General features: G+C 42.1%; 1 long non-coding RNA gene across 1 annotated transcript in view; it reads left to right on the forward strand.

Moving 5' to 3' along the window:
• LOC136792639 (uncharacterized) overlaps positions 1 to 14,803 on the forward strand; it is a 54,367-nt gene that overhangs the window by 20,190 nt on the left and 19,374 nt on the right. Inside the window, exon 2 of the long non-coding RNA XR_010836721.1 lies at positions 13,078 to 13,303. This is a non-coding gene — a long non-coding RNA (uncharacterized lncRNA). The remainder of the gene's footprint in view (positions 1 to 13,077; positions 13,304 to 14,803) is intronic.

Below are 14,803 nucleotides of genomic sequence, written 5' to 3' on the forward strand. Positions count from 1 at the left end.
AGAAACCAGAAGCAGCCTCTGTTAGTTTTAATTACATATTTAAATTAGAATCCTCAACTCTTAAAAACTTAAATTCTGGTGAAAACTAAGAAATAAGCAATTATGAACTTTTACATTAGGATTCTGTAGATTGGTGAACATAAATATCAGTGATAATTTTGAAAAACATTGGTTTTCTTATAGAGAACATCTCAGTGTAGTGTAGCACCAAACATATTCATTAATAGTCCTAAATACCTTTCGTTTCTCTGTTTAGTAACTGATGTCTTGGTATCTTATTTTTTTTGCGTGAATGACCTAGCTATTCAATAAACTTCCATCACTTAACTTTTTTTTTTTTTAATTTATTTTTGCCTGTGTTGGGTCTTCGTTGCTGCGCGCGGGCTTTCTATAATTGCGGCGAGCGGCGGCTACTCTTCATTGCGGTGCGCGGGCTTCTCATTGCAGTGGCCTCTCTTTGTTGCGGAGCACGGGCTCTAGGCGCACAGGCTCAGTGTAAATGTTTTTTTCTTCAGCCTTTTAAATATATATATTTAGCTATATATATTTTAACTGGGGTAAATAGAGTGGACTTGTTTGGCTTTTAAATGTTGAGGACCAGTAGGGATGCCTTTTGGCCCACTTAACCTTAGGTAGTGTAATATCAAAACATTGTGTTTTAATCACATAAATGTCTGTTTTATTTATCCCATTTTAAATAACCATCTAAAGATTTCTTTATTCATTTGAGAGAAGTCCTTTTTAAAATTTCTATCTTGCTGGAAAAAGTATCTAGACTTTTCTTACAGGTTTTTTTTCCTGGTAACATTAATTATTCTAATGTTTTTATTAGCATTTGTAAGACCCGCTGAGGGGAAGCAAAGACCACACAAATAAGACTTCCCAAACCGGTTTTTCTTGGTTTTAAACTAGAGATGTTCTTCTTTTAACAATCAAAAAAGTATATTTATTTATTATTTATTTATTTTGGCATGAGGGATCTTTAGTTGCGGCATGTGGACTCTTAGTTCCTCAGGGCTCACCAATGGGAGTAGCTGTCGTCTGACGGCTGCTGGATGGCAGGTATTCTTTGCTTCCTTTCTGAGTTCCCTCAGGGCTCACCAGCTCACCTTTTGAGGGCTGTAATCCCTATTGACTCTGACATCATTTATTTACTGATATGGCAGGCAATATTTTATTTCTCAAGTAAAAAGAATGTTAATAAAGTGGCTTATAGGACAGGGAGTCTTGTAAGTTTGGTGGAGTGCTCTTCTCAGATCCTGGAGTTGGGTAAACTTTAAGCAATCGGAAAAAGCATTTTCCCTCAATGTAAATGATGATATCAGTTTTAAAACCAGAACGTTGGGCCTCGAGCCAGTACTAAAATTGCTGAACCTTAGATTCACACAATAAACCAGGATTCCAAAAGAGGGCAAGAAGGGTCCCAGGTAGTAGCAGAATCAAATGCAAGTTGTCTCTGGAAGAAAATGTTCCCCGATTCATTCAGTCAGTATTCCTCCAGCTTAAAATTAAACACATATTATTGACAGTTCACAAACAAAGATCACCAAACCCACATGGAAACGAAGCCATTATGAGGGAAAAGGTCACCCAAATGATAAGCAACAGATTTAGGCCCCAAATACATCAGATATTAGAATGATCAGATACAGACTATAAAAGGATTAGATGAAATGTTTAAATAAATAAATTAGGGAATCACAAAATAAGCAAAAAGAGACTATAAAAATGACCAGGCAGACTTTTAAAGTTTACTTTTATTTATCTTAAATATGCATATGGAAAATTCACTGTTGTTGATGTTAAGTGCTGAGTGTATTGACAAATGCATAGTCCTGTAACCATCACAATCAAGATACAAATGCTGCCATCATCCTCCCCAGCTTCTTTCCCGCTACCCCTTTGAAGTCACCCATTCCTTCCGCACCTCCAAACCCTGGTTATGACTGATCTGTTCTCCCTCTGTATAATCAATGCCATTCCCAGGATGTTGTGTAAGTGGAATCAGTCACACAGCAGGCAGCGTTTGAGTCTGGCTTCTCTCACCCAGCATAAGGTGTGAGACCAAGCTGTGCGGCCACGTGGTTCCATAGCCTGCTCCCCTGTGGTGCTGAGCAGCATCCCACTGTGGGTGCTACAGTGCATTGATCTATTTGTTATAGTACATTTATCCACCCTCCGGCTGGGCATGGGGGCTGTATCCAGTCCTTGGTGAATATGTAAACCCTGCTATGAACATTGCAATGCAAGGTTTTTTTGTGTGGTTTTTTTTGTTTTTTTTCGTTACGCAGGCCTCTCACTGTTGTGGCCTCTCCCACTGCGGAGCACAGGCTCCAGACGCGCAGGCTCAGTAGTTGTGGCTCATGGGCCCAGTTGCTCCGCAGCATGTGGGATCCTCCCAGACCAGGGCTCGACCCCGTGTCCCCTGCATTAGCAGGCAGATTCTCAACCACTGCGCCACCAGGGAAGCCCTATTATTATTATTATTATTATTTGGCTGCGTCAGGTCTTAGTTGCAGCACGCAGGATCTTCTTAGAGGCACACGGGATCTTTCATTGTGGCGCTCGGGCTTCTCTCCAGGTGTGGCGCGTGCCAGTTTTCTCTCTCTAGTTGTGGCGTGTGGGCTTAGTTGCTCCACGGCATGTGGGATCTTAGTTCCTGGACCAGGGATGGAACCCGCGTCCCCTGCACTGGAAGGCGGATTCTTTACCACTGGACCGCCAGGGAAGTCCCCCCACAGGCTTCTTAATGATTCATCCTATTGTCCCCGCGGACTGTCTCCCCAGTTGTCCAAATCCACTCCGTCCCCAGTCAGTCATCCTCATAGCTCAAAATTACGGGCCAGAGGTCTAGCAACCTCTGCCTTCCATCCCAGGAAACCAAACTATTTCCCCCACAGCTGCCCAATCACTTACTCTGATGACTGAGAGCCAACCTCCTCTATCACTCAGCCAGGTAAGGCTCCCCGGTCAGTCATCCTAACCCCTGATCGTAAACTGACACAGCTTCCTCCACGAGCCTGTAATTTACACACAGCGCACTCCCCCGCCGCATCACTGACCCCCATAGGGGCCCCAAGCCACTACAGCACAGTAATAAGCTACTGAGAAAGTTTCTCCCTCCAACAGTGAGATCCGGTGTCCCCATTCACAGAACTCTCACAAACCCCAGCCATCCCCAAACCATACAGGACCGCGGTCATTCACCCCACAAACGTTAAACGTCACGGTTCCTCCAACAGCAAGCTCGTCGGCCTCTGCCCACCCCAGCAGGCACCCAGTTTCTGCTCTCCACACAGGCCGCCGTCACCGACCTCCGGAAGGCACCCCAGGTCCAGGTGCCGCATCACTGACGCCTTCAGACCGACGCAGGTAACCTTCAAGCACCAGTGCTGCGCACCCCACATCATTTATCACTACAGCTGTCCAGTCACCGTCTGCGGACCCACGGATCCCCACACACCGGCTCTCGCACGTCCGAAATCACTTAAAACCCCTTCCCCACGCCAGCTCGCCCCAATCACCCACCCCCGCAGCCCCGGTACTCTCCTCCCCAAGTCCGCACAGCGCCCGACGCAGCTGTCACGCTCCAGGCCCGCGACCTGCGACCCCAAGGTCCGAATCACCCAGTCTCCGCAGTCCTCAGCCACTCACCCCAAGAACCCCCGGTTCCGACCCTCACCGGCTGCCTCACTCGGCCGCACGGCTGTGCTGCGGGCCCGCAGCTGGACCCCGGCAAACGCGGACACCGCCCCCCACACCTGACCTCTCCCCAGGGGCGCGACGCTGACGCCGCAGGGCCGCGCAAGTGTCCGCGCAGAACTACATGTCCCATAGCGCTGCTCGCTCTAGAACTACATTTCCCAGAGGGCGCCACGGCGCATCTGGCCGGGAGCTCCCACCGCCTCCTCTGCGCGGGTAGGCGGGCTGCGAGGATGGGCGTCTGGACCTGGCGTCAGCCCTCCTGTGTCGCCGGGGGTCTTGAGGCGGAGCTGACCTGAAGCCAGAGAGTGAAGGTGGTGGGGGGAAACTAAGAGGAAACACTTAAGGAAACACTTAATACACTTAAACTCTTAAGTGTATTGTTGCAAGAATTTTAGATCACATAGTGCAAAGTGGAGTATCCCACTACTTTAACAGTAAAACGTGGAAATAAATGAATTAGGCAGTAAAGACATTGGGAAGAAACAAAATAGACGTCTGGGAAGCAGAAGAAATAAATGTGTGAAAGAAAGATATTGCCTGCCATAACAGTAAACAAAGGATGTTGCTGCCATCAAGCCATCACTTTACCGCCCGAGTGTGAGCCCTGAGGGAACTCAGGCTAGAAAGAGGATGCCTCCATCTAGCGGTCACCTGCTGCAGCCACCCCCCACCCCTGACAGTGCACCCTGAGGGGACTCAGGATGGGAAGACACAGGACACTGGCCCCAGAGAGCTGAGGTGCACATCAAAGGGATGACTTCAGTGAGCCCAGACTCTCGCATCTTCCCGTAAGTAGAAAAGCACTAAATCCCTTAACCTGAGGTATCTGGTTTTCTTTAATCAACAGTAATCTTTTGATGTTCCATCTACCTGGTCTTTGTTGCAAAAACTCCTATGTATCCTGGCGCCCCCCCCCCTCGCCTCGCCTCTTCAGAGCAGTCTCTCACAGTTATCTGACATGCTGTGTCTTGAGCTTGAAGTCCTCAGAATGTCCACCAAATAAAACATAACTCTCAACTTTTAGGTTGTGCATTTTTTTCAGTCGACGATGCAGCACATAAATCAGTCCTTATGTATCACATAAATCTAGTTCTTTGAAAATTTAGCAGCAACATGGATGGACCTAGAGATTATCATTCTAAGTGAAGTAGTCACACAGAGAAAGACAAACATCATATATCACTCATATGTGGAATCTAAAAAGTGATACAAATGAACTTATTTACAAAACAGAAACAGACTCACAGACATAGAAAACTTATGGTTACCAAAGGGGAAAGGTGGGGGGGGGATAAATTAGGAGTTTGGGATTAAAATATATACATTACTATATATAAAATAGATAAACAACAAGGACTTCAATTTTAAAAAACCATTGTAAATCAACTATACTTCAATGAAAAAGATTTTTTTCATTGAAGTATAGTTGATTTACAATGGTGTGTTATTTTCAGGTGTACAGCAAAGTGGTTCTTTTCCCATATAGGTTATTACAAAATACTGAATATAGTTCCCTATGCTATACAGTAGGACCTTGTTGTTTTATCCATTTTATATATAATAATTTGCATCTGCTAACTCCAAACTCCCACTCCATCCCTCCCCCCACCTCCTCCTTGGCAGCCACAAGTCTGTTCTCCGTCTGTGAGTCTGTTTCTGTTTCGTAGATAAGTTTATTTGTGTCTTTTTTTTCTTATTTACTTTCATTATTTATTTATTTTTATTTTTAAACTTTTTGGCCATGCCACGAGGCATATGGGATCTTAGTTCCCTGACTAGGGATCGAACCCATGCCCCCTGCAGTGGAAGCACAGTGTCTTAACCACTGGACCACCAGGAAGGTCCCTGTGTCATATTTTAGATTCCACATATAAGTGATTTCATATGATATTTGTCTTTCTCTCTCTGACTTCACTCAGTATGATCATCTCTAGGGCCATCCATGTTTCTGCAAATGGCATTATCTCATTCTTTTTTATGGCTGAGTAATATTCCACTGTATATATGTACCACATCTTCTTTATCCATTCATCTATCGATGGACATTTAGGTTGTTTTCGTGTCTTGACTATTGTAAATAGTGTTGCGGTGAACATTGGGGTGTATGTATCTTTTTGAATTATGGTTTTCTCCAGAGCCCAGAAATGTTGCAGGAAGGGGGACCCCTTCCAGGGCCCGAGAGCGGGCTCTTGTCTAACACTTGGAAATGAATTGTCTGAGGAGACACACATGCTGACAAAGCAAAAGACTTTGTTGGGAAGGGGCCCTCCAGGCAGAGAGCAGCAGGGTAAGGGAACCGAGGAGAACTGCGCTGCCGTGTGGCTCACAGTCTCAGGTTTTATGGTGATGGGGTTAGTTTCTGGGTTGTCTCTGGCCAATCATCTTGCTTGGCCCATATTTGGTCTGACTCTGGGTCCTTTCTGGCTGTGCGCGCATCTCTCAGCCAAGGTGGATTCCAGTGCGAAGGATTCTGGGAGGTCGGTATGACAGTATTATGGGCTGGTGTCTCCTCCCTCTTTCTGGCGGCCCCTCCTGAGTTCTCCCAGTTAGTTTTTGGTGGCAGCACCGTGCTCCTTATTGGGACATCCCGTTGTGAGAAAACTCAGGCAAGTGGTTATCGTCATGGCTGCCCAAGGCAAGTGGTTTCGGTCAACAGTTTCCTAACAGCAGTGGGATTGCAGGATCATATGGTAGCTCTAGTTTTAGTTTTTTAAGGAACCTCCATACTGTGTTCTATAATGGCTGCACCAATTTACATTCACACCAACAGAATGGAAGGGGCTCCCTTTTCTCCACACCCTCTCCAGCATTTATTATTTACTCTTTGATGATGGCCATTTTGACTGGTGTGAGGTGATACCTCACTGTAGTTTTGATTTGCATTCTCTAATAATTAGAGATGTCGAGCATCTTTTCATGTGCGTTTTGGCCATCTTCTTTGGATCAATACAAATTTTTTTTTAAAAGAAAATGTATATAGGTAAATCATTACCAATCCAAATTAAGAAAAAAGGTGAAAAGTGCACAGGTATGCAAAACTGGGAATGAGAATGTGGAAATAACCACAGAAAAATAAAAGATTGGTAGCACAATACTTTGCCTGATTCTATACTAATTTTGAAATTACCATGGAATGAATTATTTCCAAGGAATATTTAGATAACCATAATTAAGTTAAAAGATAGAAAACCTTGCAGAGCAATAACCTTTGGTAAAATGGAAAATTTTTCAGTCATAATCATTGGAAAGCACCAGGTTACACATTTCAAATGCTGAATTTTTTCAAATCTTTAAATGGTAAGGAATAAACTGTTGCAGTGAATGTAGAATGGAAAGTCTCTCTCTTCATATTACGAAAACAGGATAACTTGGATGTAATGCTACAAAGGCAGCATTAAAAAACCAACAACTAGAAATCACCTATAGATACTGATGCAAAAATAAAAGCTTGACAAATTGGAGTATTCATTTAAAATATATCATGACCTAATGGGGTCCATGCCAGGCATTCAAGAATTCTACAAAATTAAGAAAACTATTAATAAATTCACCATATTAACATATCAAGCATGAAAACCATATGATCATTTATATAGACAGTTAAATATGCATTTGATAAATTTGAATGTCCATCTACATTTTTCAACCCTTAAAATTGGAAGGCTTATGTATCAGCTTAACATGATAAAAAATACATATTAATCATGTAGTTGGAGAGGGTCATAAGAATTCCCATTAAAATCAGGACTAAGCCACCATTACCATTATTTGTTTTTCTATTTAATTTGTAAACATTTTAAAATCCACAGAAGTATGGAGGCTAATGCACAGACACTCAGGTATCTATCACCCCCAAATTATTAAGAATTGTATTTGTTCATATTTGCTTTTAAATATTTTAATAAAAGAAATAAAATTGTTATCAGCTATTCATTAGCCCCAATACATCAGTACCACTCCCTTGAGCCATCCCTCCCAGCCCAAGGAGAGACGGCTCTAATTCATCCTGTGTCTTTCTACTCAGAGCATCTGTAGCTTTACTACACAGACTACATGTAGTGATGTTGTCTTAATCCATCTGGGCTGCTATAACAAAATGCCGTGAACTGGGTGGCTTATAAACAACAGAACTATATTCCTCACAGTTCTGGAAGATGGGAAGTCCAAGATCAAGGCACCAGCAGATTCAGTGTCTCCTTAGGGCCCCAGTGCTGGTTCACAGACGGCCATCTTTTCTCTGTGCCCTCACATGGCAGAAAGGGCAAGGGAGACCCCTGGGGCCTCTTTGTAAGGGCACCAATTGCATTCACGAGGGCTCCCCCTCATGACCTGATGGCCTTCCAAAGCCCCCACCTCCAAACACCATCACACTGACGAGTAGGTTTCAACTTATGAATTTCAAGGGGACACATCAGGCAGTCTACAGCAGATATTTTGTTTTATTTTATTTATTTTTTGTTTTACTTTTAATCATATGAATGATAGGTAAGATGTAACATTGTTTTAATTCCTTTTTTAAAAACTCAACATTAGGTTTTGCCTATATGGATGAATATAGATACAGCTCATTCATTTAAACTATGGTATAGTGTTCAATTTATGAATACATCATAATTTATGCTGATTGCTAGATATTTGGTGCTTTTTGTTTGTTTTTAGTTTTTAGTTTTGTTTGGTTTTACTATTCCTAGCCTAATCAGCCTAGGGACTTTATCCGTCACCAGGTACAGATCTGTAGTTCAACAACGTTCAATTTATTGACTCATTGCAATGGGGGAAGGTAAACGCCTGAGAAAGCATGGGTCATCAGTCCAAAGGAAGAGATCAATAATTAAAGTATTTAGGTGAAAGGTAAATTTGGGTGAAATTTACACGAAGCAGTGTTTTGATAGCACAACAAGGCTGTGTGTAAAGGGAACGATATCAGGTCCAGAATGCCAAGTGGGTCCAGGGTCTGGTTTCCTAAGAAACTACAAAAATAAGATGACTGTGGAAGGCTGTGTCCAGACTTATCTGAAGCTCTGCCCCTGGGTTGGAAAAGAGGTTGCTTCTCTGGGTCAAAGTCATTTAGATCCCCCAGGCAAGAGTGAGATATTTTATTTTTACTGATATACTTTCAAAGGGCACCGTTTATGATGGTTTATGATTTTAGAGATGAAGTTTTCTCGGTGAGGAAGAAAGCAGCAATCACTCTCAGAGGGCTACTTGATGAAAATTTACAGCTTGTCCTAGGGAGAAACATTGCTTCCTGTTAACTTTGCAGGTGCCTTAATTTATGTCTGTCCTTCCAGCCTAATGAGGGGCAGTGTTTACTTTCTTGATCCAAAGTAATTTTTACTTTTGCAACTGATTCAGCATTACTTCAAGGAACAATCTGACACATATTTCCTTGTCCTCCTGTGGACGTGTATCCACCAGTAATAGATGACGGCTCCCATTACTCCCCTGTTCACGTGTTCTGTGAAGAGCTTTAGTTTTCTGACTTTTGCTTATAGATTTACAGGAGGTCTTTATTTAATGTATTCTGGATACTAATTCCGTGTAATTATTGTTAAGTTCCTTCTCACGTGATGCTAGTCTTTCTATTTTGCTTATGGTGATTTTTTTGTTGTACAGAAAATTTGAATTTTAATATATTTAAATTTGTTAATCACTTTTTATTGTGAACAATACTTTTTCTGACTTGCACGGGAAATTCTTCTCAAGAGTATTGAATAGAAGCAGTGCTACCAGGCAGATTTGATTTTTTCCCAACTGGAAAGGCTGTATAGTAGAATGGTATGTATTGAAAGCTATTAGTACAAATACCTTTTCAGGTTAAGGAAGATCCTTTCTACTCCTACTTTGAAAAATAATTTTCTTTCCTTTTCATTTTTTAACATTGAATATCAAAAGTTTTAGGATGTTATTTTCTGCATCTATTGAGAGGGTCATACAGTTCTTGTCTATTCTATAATTTGTTGATTTGGTGAATTATGTTAAAAGATTTCCTAATGTCCAGTTGCCTGTGTACTACTGGGATAAACCTAAATGATCAAATTTAAGTCCATAAAAAAATGTCTATTGTGTACATATAAAAACACATATTTATAGATACATGTATATTGCCGGATTCACTTTTGTTCACATTTAATTGAGGATTTAAAAGTCTATATCCATGAGTAAGACCAACTTGTAAAATTCTTTTTTTATGGCCCATCTTCAGTTTTGGATTTTTTTTTTTTTTTTTATTAATAGACGGTTTTTTTTTTAGAGCAGTGTCAGTTTTACCTAAAAATGGATTGTAAAGTACAGAGTTCTCTTATACTCCATTCCCCCATCTGCAGACAATTTCCCCTATATTCACATCCTATATTACTGAGGTATATTCTTTACAATTGATGCACTAATATTGATACATTATGATTATTATTAAATTTCACAGTTTACACCAGGATTCACTTTTTGTGTTCTACATTCCCCGAGTTTTGACAAAGTTGTATCCACCATTACAGTATCATGATTAGTTTTACTGTCCTAAAAATCTCCCATGCTGGGCTTCCCTGGTGGCGCAGTGGTTGAGAATCCGCCTGCCGATGCAGGGGTCACGGGTTCGTGCCCTGGTCCGGGAAGATCCCACATGCCGCGGAGCGACTGGGCCCGTGAGCCATGGCCGCTGGGCCTGCGCGTCCGGAGCCTGTGCTCCGCAACGGGAGAGGCCACAGCAGTGAGAGGCCCGCATACCACAAAAAGAAAAAAAAAAAAAAAAAAAAAAAATCTCCCATGCTCCACCTATTTGCACCTCTCTCCATAACTAGAACTGGCCCCCAAATCTCAGCAACCACTGATCTTTTTACTGTCTCCACAGTTTCACCTTTTCTAGAGGGTCATATAGTTGAAATCATATAGCTGAAATCATATGGTAGCCTTTTCACATTGGCTTCTTTCACTTAGCAATGTGCTTTCAAGATTCCTCCATGTCTTTTTACAGCTCATTTTAAAATTTCTGAATAATATTCCATTTTATGGATGCACACAGTGTGTTTATATATTTACCAGTTGAAGGACATCTCAATTGCTTCCAAGTTTCAGTACTCATGAAAAAAGCTGCTATAAATATTCATGTGTAGGTTTTCACGTGGATATGAAATAGTCATGAAATTTCATTTGGACATATTTATTTGGATAAATACCAAGGGGCACGATTTCTAGATTACATGGTAAGAGCAGGTTTAATTTTTTAAAAGACATGCCAAACTGTCTTCCAAAGTGGCTGTACCATTTTGCATCCCCACCAGCAATGAGTGAGAGTTCCTGTTGCTCCTCATCCTCGTCAGCATTTGGTGTTCTCAGTGTTTTGGATTTTAGCCATTCTATATGTACCCGGTGGTATCTCATTGTCGTTTTCATTTGCACTTCCTTAATGATGTATGATACTGAGCTGCTTTTCATATGCTTATTTGCCATCTCTACATCATCTTTGGTGAGGTGTCTGTTCAGGTCTCTTGCCCAGTTTTAAACTGGGTTGAGTATTAGAGAAACAGAGAAACAGAACCAATAAGATATATCTAGATCTATCTCTCTGTACATATTTTTGTTTGTTATTGGGTCATTTGATGAAATTTGAGCATGGACAATAGATTAACAGAATTGTATCACTATTAAAAGTTGATAACTGTAAGGGGCTTATGTAAGAAAATGTCCTTTTCTTAGGAAATACACATTGAAGTATTTAAGGGTAAAGGTACATTTATGCAATTCTCAAATAACATCGCATACACATATGGGAGAGAGACAGAGAATACGTAACACAGTAACGCAAAAGTGGGGTGAATTGTTTACAATAGGTGAATCTGGGTAAAGGATATTCAGATGCTCTATGTACTGTTCTCACTCCTACAACTTTTCTGTAAGTTTGAAATTATTTCCAAACAAAATGGGTTTTTTTTCCCCCAAAAAAGAAAAAAATTGGTCAAAACAAATGCATATTATTGAGAAAACCCAGAACACTGGGCACAAAATCAAAATCTAACGGGCTTGCAGGAAGAAAAAGGTCACATACAAACGATTAGGAATCAGAAAAGCTTCCTGCTGGAAGCAAGAAGATCATGGAGCAATGCATTCAAAGTCATAAGAAAATGTGCTTACAGAATCACAGTGTATCAATGCTGAATATTGCCCTGACAACAGTGACAAGGTACTACTTTGGAAGCATGAGGACGTGGGAAGAGTGTGCACTTGTGGAAGACAACCCCTCACCCCGACAACAAACCTATGGCGGGTGCCTCATCACAGAAGCAGGATGCACAACGGAGATAAAGCGCATTGTCCCCTAACGGACATGGTGATCTCCTCCGTAAACCAAGTGCACGGTGTGTCTTTGTCAGCTTGGGCTGCTGTAACAAAATGCCATAGAATGAGTGACTTAGACAACAAAACAGATCTTCTCACTGTTCTGGAGGCTCAGAGTCTCAGATCAGGGTTCCAGCCAGGGTGGTTGGGTCCTGGTCAGCAGATGGCTGCCTTCTCGCCGTGTCCTCACGGGGCAGAGAGAGAGCTCAAGCCCTCCGGTGCCTCTTCTTAGAAGGGCACAGATCCCATGATGAGGGCCCCACCTTCGTGATCTCATACCACCTTACCTCCAAAGGCCCTGCCTCAAATACCGTCGCTTTGGGGCTTAGGGCTTCAACACATGAATTTGGGTTGGGGGGGGCATAGACATTCAGTGTATAACAGCATGCATATGTTTGATGAACATAAAAATTTAAAGCCACGGTGACAGTTCTTGTCTTGTTTAAATTTTTTAACTAAAGGGGTTTTAAATAGGTTAGGTTTCTTCACTGAGTTTGACATCTGATGAGCACCAAACACCAGATTGGGAGCAGATTTAGGGAGCTCCTTTCTATCCCAAGCATTTTTTTTCCTAAAGAAAGAATTGGAATTCTTTCAATTTTATCACATACTTCCTCTATTTCTTATCTTTAAATCGATTCATCTGAATGTGTTAATTAATAGTAATAGATTTTCCAAAGTTAACTGTTTCAATCCTAGGGTGAACCTACTTGTCACTGTTGTTTTTAATATATTGCTAGACTCAGTTTGCTAAAGTTCTTTTGGATTTCTTTATTGAAGTTCAAAGTGAGTTTCATCTCTTCTCTGTATTTTCTGAAAAAAATATTTGATCTAAATTTTCATATTTTATAATTTCCACTAATAATTTTTCAAAACTTTTTTCATTAGATGCTGTTTACTTTTTATTTTTCTCAACATTTTTGAGAGATTCATCATTTAATTGGCATTTTCAAAGAATCTGTTAACAATTTTGTTGATAATCTCTATTATATGTTTATTTTTTCTATATCAGTGATTTTTCTCTCTGTTCTTCTCATTTAGCTAATTTAATTAATGTGCTGTTTTAAAGTATTTCAAAGCCTGTGGGCAAAATCGTCAACACCCACTACTAGTAGCTTCAGCCTTCCCTTCCACCACTACTTGCTGTCTCTCCGTTTCTTCTGGAGCCTGAATCAGCACCTTACTGTCCCCGTGTGGCCTCACCTACTAGCCCCAGGACTCCAGCTGCTGTTCAACCCTCTCCTTGGCCCTGGCTGCTCCTTTTAGGGTAAGTGTGAATGAATTCAGTTCTTCCAACTGCGCCTTTTCATTGAGCACTTTTGTTTTCCAGTGATTAAGAACAAGGAGAATTATTTAATTGTTAACAAAATGATTGTTTTTCAAATTATAACAAGATGTGATCATGGCTCATCATGTAGAAAACAGACACATACAAAAAAGAAAGTAATTGCCTTTAATCACGCTCCTCTGGGACAAGCAGTTGAAATCCTATTACATCCCCTGCACTGGTACAGCTGGCTAACCACACTCCAAATGATAGGAAAACCACTAGGTATTTCCTAAGTAAAGATTTATTGAGATATAATTTATATAAACTAAAAGTCACTCTTTTTATATCAACGTGTGTACCTTTTTTTTTTTTTTTTTTTTTTTTTTTTTTTTTTTTTTTTTTTTTTTGCGGTACGCGGGCCTCTCACTGTTGTGGCCTCTCCCGCTGCGGAGCACAGGCTCCGGACCCGCAGGCTCAGCGGCCATGGCTCACGGGCCCAGCCGCTCCGCGGCATGTGGGATCTTCCCGGACCGGGACACGAACCCGTGTCCGCTGCATCGGCAGGCGGACTCTCAACCACTGCGCCATCAGGGAAGCCCAACGTGTGTACCTTTTGACAAATGCGCAATTGCATACCCACCACCATAATAAAACTCACTAGCTTTTAATATTATTTGAAACTTCTAATTACATTTAGCAAAGCTTTGAAAAATGTACCCACATAACGGCCTGTGGGGATGAACCAAATGACTGCCAGTTTATTGTCCTAAAGCAGGAGCGTTAAAAGGGAGGGAACAAGTAACAGGCGTGAAGGACCCCAAGGGAAAGGCCGTGGCCGGGACCAGGCTTACATTCCCCAATGCAGATAAACACACCAGATGGGAAACTAGGAGAGAAAAAAGCTGCCCCGGGCGGGCGTGAGAGTCTGATGTGGAGCCTCAGTCAGAGATCACTAAGGGCCGAGAAGGGAGGGAGAGATTCCCAGGGAATGGCCCTAAGGTGGGACTTGAAAGCTGGGAAAGCTTTAAATTAGAAGAGAGTAGATTTGCAAGTAGGGGCGCTGGGGACTGACTGAGCAGGAGATTAATACCAACAGTATCCTGGCTGGGAGAAGTCCGTGCCGGCCGTGGCTGACTAGACAGCAGCGTGGCAGTCCGGATGGTCTTAACTCCATTCGGGCTGCTGTAACACCAAGACTGGGTGGCTTATAAACAGCAGGAATTATTGCTGACGGTTCTGGAGGCTGGAAGCCGAAGACCAGAGTGCCAGCGTGGTTGGGTTCCGCTGAGAGCCCCCCCTTCTAGGTCACTGACTTCACCTGGGAGAAGAGAAGAGGTGAGCTAGCTTTCTCGGGTCTTTTATGAGGGCACTGATTCCAGTCGGGAGGGCTTCACCCTCATGACCTAAACACCTCCAAAGCCCCAGCTCCTAATGCCTTCACTTTGGGGTTTAGGATTTCAACATATGAATTTGGGGGAAACACAAAAATTCAGATCA

This window comes from Kogia breviceps, chromosome 15, assembly GCF_026419965.1.
Source record: "Kogia breviceps isolate mKogBre1 chromosome 15, mKogBre1 haplotype 1, whole genome shotgun sequence".
Taxonomy (NCBI): Eukaryota; Metazoa; Chordata; class Mammalia; order Artiodactyla; family Physeteridae; genus Kogia; species Kogia breviceps.